We start from the raw sequence: 9,346 nt of genomic DNA on the forward strand, positions 1-9,346 counted from the left end.
CTGTGTGTGTGTGTGTGTGTGTGTGTGTGTGTGTGTGTGTTTAAACAGAATGCTTCAAAAAGTTTACAGGAAAACAAATTAAAAACACATTTATTTTGTTGCAAAAGTTTTTGAAATCTACAAATAGAGGGATATTCAAAGGGTTCAGAAAATGGATGTTGTGACAAAACTTCATTTATTGTAGAGGGTAGTTTAGAATTTTACTACCAAGAATTTATATAAAATAAACTGGATTTGTTAGAAGTAAGTGGGCAAAATAAAAATGATTTTTGATTATTTTCATGACAGAAAAACTACTGATGATAGGTCACCTTTTTGTTTGATTTTCAGGTATCTAACATGTTTCTTCTACGCTGTTAAGATCAATGAAATTTCCAATTATGTTATTAAGAAATATGGTTTTTTTCCAAGCTGGAATTGGAATCTTAGCCAATGCCTTCCTTCTTTTCTTCCACATCTTCACAATCTACCACACTCATAGGCCTAAGCCTACTGATGTGACCATCTGTCACCTGGCTTTTGTCCGCATAGTGTTGCTACTCTCTACACTGCATATTTTATCTGCAGACATGTTCAAGTCACTGAATTTTCCAAATAATTTAAAATGTAAGGCTTTGTTCTATATGATCAGGTTGATGAGGGGTCTCTCCATCTGTACCACCTGCCTCCTTAGGATCATTCAGGTCATTTCCATCAGCCCCAGCACCTCCTGCATGATAAGATTTAAGCAAAAACTCACAAATTACACTATCCATGTTTTCTTCTGTTTTTGGTCCTTGAACTTGTCCTCCAAGAGTAGCATGATAATGTACACTGTAGCTCATTCAAACATTACCCATCTACTCCATGTCAGTAAGTACTGTTCACTTTCCTCAATAAACTCTATCATCAGGGAAATATTTTTTATTCTCACATTGTCACAGGATATCTTTTTTGTAGGAATCATGCTTCTCTGCAGTGCATACATGGCGATTTTCCTAGCTAATAATCATCAGAGAAGATCTGAGGACCTTCACAGCATGAGCATTTTACCAAGAATCTCTCTAGCAAAAAGAGCCACCCATACTGTCCTGCTATTGTGAGTTTCTTTGTGATTGTGTACTGTGTGGATATTATAATGTCATCCTTCTCAACCATATTGTGGAAATATGATACAATTGTCCTGGGTGTCCAGAGACTTGTGGGAAATGTCTATACCACTGTCAGTCCTTTTGTGCTTATTAGTGCTGATAAAAGAATAATTGGTATTCTACAAAACATGATTGTTATGACATCCATTTTATCAAGTCAATGAAACAAATCTGAAAGCAAATCATAACATCCATTAAATATTTTAAAATAGTAATATTTTAAATATTTTTAAATTTTAATTATTTTAAAAATTAAAAAATTAAAATTAAAAATTAAAAAATTAAAAAAAATAAAGTTAAAATGTCAAGATTTTAAAGTATAATCTATACATGTGGATTTTTACTTGTATTTTTTACTTGCATCTAATTTTTTTTTACTTTGACACGCCAAAGACCATGTGCCTCTCTTAGTTCAATGGTCTTCATGAATTGAAGCTTTATCCTTTGTACTTTCTTAACTTAATGCAGAAAGAAATCTTTCTCTTTTTGGTGTGTGCACCTATGAATTTTCTTTTGGTACCTAATCCCAAGATCTTCTTTTCTTTTAAGAAGTAAAGAAATGATCTTCTTACTGCAGAAAGTAGTTTAAATTTAGTTTTCTTTGTTGAAGGCATATGAAATCACTATCAAATTCTACAATAATGACAGTTTCTCTGTGATCTGTCAATATTTATTTCTGTTTTCACACTAAACAACTATGGGAATTTTGCTCTTGTCTTTCTAGACTGTAGTCCTCCTTTTTTCACTTCTGTCAATCTTGTTTTCCTCTTTGATGTTACAAAGTGTGAATATTCGGCCGGCGCCGTGGCTCAATAGGCTAATCCTCCACCTTGCGGCGCAGGCACACCGGGTTCTAGTCCCGGTTAGGGCGCCGGATTCTGTCCTGGTTGCCCCTCTTCCAGGCCAGCTCTCTGCTATGGCCAGGGAGTGCAGTGGAGGATGGTCCAGGTGCTTGGGCCCTGCACCCCATGGGAGACCAGGAAAAGCACCTGGATCCTGGCTCCTGCCATCAGATCAGCACGGTGCGCCGGCTGCAGCGGCGGCCATTGGAGGGTGATCCAACGGCAAAGGAAGACCTTTCTCTCTCTGTCTCTCTCTCTCACTGTCCACTCTGCCTGTAAAAAATAAATAAATAAATAAATAAATAAATAAAAAACAAAGTGTGAATATTAGTTAAGCATTTTTATTAAATTTTCACTTTTTACACAATCAACTTGTGAATTCATGGATTTTGTCTTGTGGTCAAGTTTTGAAACTTACACAATATAAATAATTAGAATATTGTCTTTTATTTTGTTTCCATAGTTCAGAGAAACAATTAGGTTATTTAATTCCTTTTCATTCTAACCTTTGTCTATGTAAATTTATATTAAAAATTGTATGAATCTAACTTCATTGTATTTGACTGCACTAACTGTATAATGTTCAACATGTTTTATATTAAGTAGATTCACTATACTTTTAGTTATTTACTTTCTTTTTCCAAACATGCCTTTTTATGCATATAGTTTCTTGTCATTTTCACGTTAATGCTATTTTTTGTGATTCCTGATCCCCATTATATTGACTTACATGTTAAAAATATAATCCATGTGTTTGAAGCTTAGGTAATGTGGAATTTCATTTTGGTACATTATTTCTCATATGAAAAATAATGTAAAGATTGATTCTCATATAAGTAAGAAATAATCTTGGAAATTTTGAAGTTAGTTATTTTTAATGCCTTTTGATCCCTCCAATATGAACTATGCAAATTAATTTGTCATATTTGTGGTGAATCTTCTATGAATGGCATATTTGCTTATTCGTTTGCTATTTTCCCTAGACCATTTTCCTTGTCGTTGGGAGTCCCCAAAATTTTATTCCAATTTTATTAGACAAATGAATGTAATAGCATTGAATATTTTACCTTTTTCCAATCTAGGTTGCTAACATTTTTCTCCAAAAGTGCAATTATCAATAGTATAGAGAATGGCATTTCACATAGATTTTCTGAATTAGACAACAATATTTCACGAGAAATCCCTTTTTCCTATTATTTGGAACACACTCCTCCTCACCAATGCACTACAGGGTAATGATTATTGATAGAAAATAACTTTAACACTATAAAACTGATTTCATATTCTTCACAAACCTATGAAATATTACACTCCTTGTCAAGAATGGTACCTATATACAAGTTCAGAATTAGTTTTGCTATAGCTTTAAATTAATATTGGTGGGCTTATTTTCTGAATTCAGGATTTCATCTTTTTTTGTATTTAAGATGTTTTTATTTTTTTTTTAACTTTTATTTAATGAATATAAATTTCCAAAGTACAGCTTATGGATTACAATGGCTTCCCCCCCCATAACTTCCCTCCCACCTGAAACCCTCCCCTTTCCCTCTCTCTCCCCTCTTCCATTCACATCAAGATTCATTTTCAATTCTCTTTATATACAGAAGATCAGCTTAGCATATATTAAGTAAAGCCCTGACTGTTGATGAACAACTTAATACATTATCCCTCTTAGTATTTTTTTTGTTTGTTCTACTTAATACTTTTGGTTGAATACTGTAATCAATACACAGTTATTCTCAAGTGTTGAAACTTAACTGAAAAGTGATCGTTGTTAAATATGAGTGGGAATAAGAGAGGGAAGAGATGTGCAATTCAGGACGTGAGGATTTCATCTTTTATCATCATTTTTCCTCATTAACCTTCTCATTAATCTACAAAAATAATCCTTCTGAATTTCTTGTTTAAATTGTAAGTTAACTTAAACAGTCTTCATTAAATGTACATGTAGGTACATATCAGCTTTTGTGGTTACATTTTACATTATGTTTTCTATTGTCATTACAGTGCCCAGAAAATTTTCTCTGATGCATTTCTGCTGTGAGGGACTTAATGACAAATTTTATATGTAATCTTTCTATTTTAATACTCATATCTGATTTCTAAAATAGAAATTCATCCTTTGTTCCCTGGATGATGTTTCTCATTTATTTCTCTGCTTAATTAGTCATTTTTAAATAAATTACTGAAAATTATTTATGTTCATGTAGTTCTTTGTTGTTTACATACTGATTAACTTTTAATGAGTCAATGGAAATGGCTAATTTCTGTTATTTTTCTCTCTTGATACATTTGAAACTGCATACTTTTAAAGAGAGAGAAGGGGAGGCAGAGAAAGAGAAAGTGAGAGATCTTCCATCTGCTGGTTCACTCCCCAATTATTCTCAGAGGCCAGAGCTATGCTGATCCAAAGCCAAAAGCCAGATAGAAAAGGAAGCCCTGAAATTTTCCAGGTGGTTCCTGATATACAAGACCATAACAATGCAAGTGCCAGTTTATTAGCTTTTGCATGCTCAGTCAGTTAGAGCTAGCCACAATCTAAGGGAGAGGAAAATGCAGACCATAACACAAGGTAAAGATATCAGGTGTTTTCTTAATATTCTGCTTTCCAAGCCCACTCTTCTCTGAAAACTTTGTTCATGATGCAAAAACATCCTGTACTTTTGCAAAAGTGTTTTAAGAGGTGAAGACTCTAAAGTGGAGCAAATATATATTTTTCCTATGTCTAAATTCCCACCTGAACACCTTACACATCTTTAACAGGATAAACTTAGTTGAAGCACAGGAAAGTACTGTATTATGAAGGGTGACATCTACCAATTAAAAGACAGTGCAGTCCCTTATGTGAAGCTTGAAATGTCTCCAGATAATTCACAAATTTCCAGGAAGACAAACTTACCCAGTTGAGACCATGTCTCTACATCATGTTGCTGCAATTAGTGGATGCTTTTCTAGTAGTGAAGAACTGTGATGATGATTGGTAGGCATTGTCTCTTTTTTGTTATAACATTTATCATGGAGCAAATTCTTCCTGATCTCATTTAAATCATGATACACCTATCTAAATTTGGATCGACTGCTGATATTTTATCATTTGCACTTTCAAGTTTGTGAATTAATGGCGGAGTCTTACTTAATGAAAAATGTTGATGTCATCTCTTTTCCTTTGGTCTCCTCACTCTTTCTTTTTTTTTTTTTTAAACAGGCAGAGTGGACAGTGAGAGAGAGAGAGAAAGGTCTTCCTTTGCCATTGGTTCACCCTCCAATGGCCACCACGGTTGGCATGCTGCGGCCAGTGCACTGCACTGATCCAATGGCAGGATCCAGGTGCTTCTCCTGGTCTCCCATGGGGTGCAGGGCCCAAGGACTTGGGCCATCCTCCACTGCACTCTCTGGCCACAGCAGAGAGCTGGCCTGGAAGAGGGGCAACCGGGACAGAATCCGGTGCCCCGACTGGGACTAGAACCCAGTGTGCCGGTGCCACAAGGCAGAGGATTAGCCTAGTGAGCCATGGCGCCGGCCTCTTCACTCTTTCTTAACTCTCTAAGGGAACTGGATTGTTCTTGCACTCAGAGCCCTAGTGCCTATCACCCTTAGGAATCAGGATCCTACTTTTCCATGTCTTTCTCCCCTCCTTTGATCCTGGGTACTACTATATTTTATACAAAAGTTGAGAGTGTCCCTCCACTTCCAGTTAACAATCGGGTTCAAAACAACCATGGCTGTTCAAAAAGTATCCCTGACTGGAGTTAAAGTGTAAATGCTTTGCTCTGCAAATAAAGATAACATAGCTCATGTATCACTATGGTCATTTAAAATCTCTCCAGGAGTGAACCCTAAGGTAGACAGTAAAAAGGCCTAGCCTAGGAAAAAAATGAGGTATAAAGAAAAGCTAACAGCCAATGGTTACTGTTGGTCAGAGATGTCTGACCAGGATAATAATGTAGACCACAAATGGATGCTTTTCAGCCAACCTGAGTCAGCTTCATTCATCTGAAGATATTCAGAGAAGAATTTGTACTGGGTTTTCTTTTTTTCTCATTATAGGTTTTCCAAATGAGCAACAACATCTTGATCTCTTCTGCCTCCCTTTTGGGAAGCAGCTAAAAACAATGATACTATCTTTACTCAATAAAAGACACCTGAATTAACTGTCTCCCTGCAGGAATCTGGGGCTAAAGTTCTTCCATCACCATTATACTACCAGATTCCATTCCTAGCACACAGTTACTCTTGGGAGATGTCTGCAAACTGTCTGAAAACTTCCTTGTCTCATAGTCAACCCCAAATAGCTGACATTGAGCAGGCATTGTTGGCCTAGGTCACTTAATGGATAAAACATAGAGCTTCAATTAATGTTAAATTCTTGAGAAACTTCTGGTGAGAAATTGCTTTGTAGCCTACCAAAATTGTTATTTATTTATTAAACATGTACTTGTATTGTGGGAAATTAAGATTAATATCAATATCAAGTTTAAAATCATTTTGCTCAAGATGATATTCATTCCAAATATACTTCAAAATGTGTAGAGTCTCATATAATATTTCAATAAAGACAAGCTTAAATTCTGTGTGCCTTCATCATAAAACCTCAATTTTGAAACATAATTCAAAACATAAAATTTGTATTATAGACACTAATTTCTTAAGTTCATAGTTGAATTACAAGTGTATTTTAGAAATATTGTTTATGTGTCTATATACTATAGCTATAAAATAAACAATGCTCTCAGATGTATTTGGTATTAGTCATTTATCTTGAAGCTAACTATAAAATATTTGTACTATTATAACTAATTATTTTACATTTTAATACATTGGCAGCCTGCGCCTTGGCTCAGTAGGCTAATCCTCCACCTGTGGCACTGGCACCCTGGGTTCTAGTCCCGGTTGGAGTGCTGGTCCTGTCCTGGTTGCTCTTCTTCCAGTCCAGCTCTCTGCTGTGGCCCGGGAAGGCAGTGGAGGATGTCCCAAGTGCTTGAGCCCTGCACCTGCATTGGAGACCAGGAGGAAGCACCTGGCTCCTGGCTTTGGATCAGCATAGTTCTGGCTGTAGCAGCCATTTGAGGGGTGAACTGTCTAACTCGGCCTGTCAAAAAAAAAAAATACACTGGCAACTTCTCTGCTCTTTCAGATAACTATACTCAATTATCAGGGTACAGCAGTCATTCAAAAGGATATATTTTTGGCAGGAAAACTTCAGATTATCCTTTCACCTAGAATGCTTCTGTTCAAAAATTCCTTGTAAATAATTTACCTCCACTTCTTTGTGAACACTTATAAAGCTGAGGATTTTCTTGAACATGAGAGAATGGTTTAAACAAATCTACACTCAGCTGCTCCATTTAAACTTTGCTGATTAAAAAAAATCATTTTCTTTGTTTTTATTCTCAATAGGCTTACTATTTTCTTAATGGTGACAACATTTTCAAACTGCATTTTTCATCTTTATAATCCTTCAATATTAAATTTTTAAATGAAATGCAACTTTTCTACCTCTTATTTTTTTAATTTTTTTAACTTTTATTTAATGAATATAAATTTCCAAAGTACAACTTATGGATTACAATGGCTTCCCCCCCATACCGTCCCTCCCACTCACAACCCTCCCCTTTCCCACTCCCTCTCCCCTTCCATTCACATCAAGATTCATTTTTGATTATCTTAATATACAGAAGATCAGCTTAGTATACCTTAAATAAGGATTTCAACAGTTTGCTCCCACACAGAAACATAAAGTGAAAAATAATAGATGATTTTTTTAAATGATGATGAAATCAGATCAGACCTATTGTCATGTTTAATCCCAGTGAGAGTCAAGTTGGGAGTTGATAATTTCTTTCTTTTTTTTTTAAACAGAGGATCAGTTTAGTATGCATTAAGTAAAGATTTCAACAGTTTGCACCCCCATAGGAACACAAAGTGAAATATATTGTTTGAGTACTCGTTATAGCATTAAATCTCAATGCACAGCACATTAAGGACAGAGATCCTACATGAGGAGTAAGTGCACAGTGACTCCTGTTGTTGACTTTACAAATTGGCACTCCTGTTTATGACATCAGTAATCTCCCTATGCTCCAGTCATGAGTTTCCAAGGCTATGGAAGCCCTCTGAGTTCTCCGACTCTTATCTTGTTTAGACAAGGTCATAGTCAAAGTGGAGGTTCTCTCCTCCCTTCAGAGAAAGGTACCTCCTTCTTTGAAGACCTGTTCTTTCCACTGGGATCTCACTCACAGAGATCTTTTGCCAGAGTGTCTTGGCTTTCCATGCCTGAAATACTCTCATGGGCTTTTCAGCCAGATCCGAATGCCTTTAGGGCTGATTCTGAGGCCAGAGTGCTATTTAGGACATCTGCCATTCTATGAGTCTGCTGAGTATCTCACTTCCCATGTTGGATCACTCTCCCCCTTATTTATTCTATCGGTTAGTGTTAGCAGGTACTAGACTTGTTTATGTGCAAATTGAAATTCTAACAGTTGAGAAGCCAAAATTAGCCTTACTAACATTTATATCCTCTGTTCGCATTCTCAGATCATTCACCTTTGCATTGCAGCTTTGATAAAAATTGAATTTGTTTTTCATTCATTAATTAGGTTATTTATCTTTTTTTGAAGATCAGGAAAACACTAAATTTTCAGTCAGTGAGTAGTATTAACACCAAAGAAATGTACCTTTCCATATATAAAAGACATGAACTTAATAACATTTTTTATTTTCCCCATAATATTTTAATACTGCTGCATTCATAATAATTCAGTTATATACCATTAAGTGAACATTAGCAAAAATCTAATCTATTTATTAGATATTTTATAATGCCGATCATCATTTAGAAACATGATTTCTATTGTTTCAGAGCATAAAAGTTTTTTCCAAACATTTTGACAACTATTTACTAATCAGAGTAGAATAAAAATAGAAAGACAAAAACTTACTTGAATAATTATTTATTTGAAAGTCAGAGTTACACACACACGCACACAAGGAAAGAGAGAGAGCAAGAGTGAGAGAGAGAGAGAGAGTGTGTGTGTGTGTGTTCTTCCATCCACTTGTTCGCTGCCCAATTGGCTGCAACAGCAAGACCTACACCAATGTAAAGCCTGGAGCCAGGAGCTTCTTCTGGGTCTCCAACATGGGTGCAGGGGACCAAGGACTTGGGTCATCTTCTACTGTTTTTCCAGGCCATAGTAGAGAGCTGAATCAGAAATGGAGCATACGGGACTCGAACCAGATCTCATATAGGATGCTGGCACTGCAGTTAGCAGCTTTACCTGCTTTGCCACAGCTCCAGCCCTGAAAGACAAAAACTTTTTTGGAAAAATTAGCTAATTACAAATAAGTCAGATTTAAAAATAATGGTGCTTCCTCAAA

The 9,346-nt window shown here is 35.8% G+C and overlaps 1 pseudogene; it reads left to right on the top strand.

Annotated features, from left to right (window-relative positions):
* The first annotated feature begins 383 nt into the window (after positions 1–383).
* LOC149119280 (putative vomeronasal receptor-like protein 4) lies at positions 384–1,294 on the top strand (annotated as a pseudogene).
* Positions 1,295–9,346: the final 8,052 nt, after the last annotated feature.

The sequence above is a fragment of the Oryctolagus cuniculus genome, chromosome Y (genome assembly GCF_051225735.1).
Source record: "Oryctolagus cuniculus isolate XC-2025 breed Fujian yellow rabbit chromosome Y, ASM5122573v1, whole genome shotgun sequence".
Lineage (NCBI taxonomy): Eukaryota > Metazoa > Chordata > Mammalia > Lagomorpha > Leporidae > Oryctolagus > Oryctolagus cuniculus.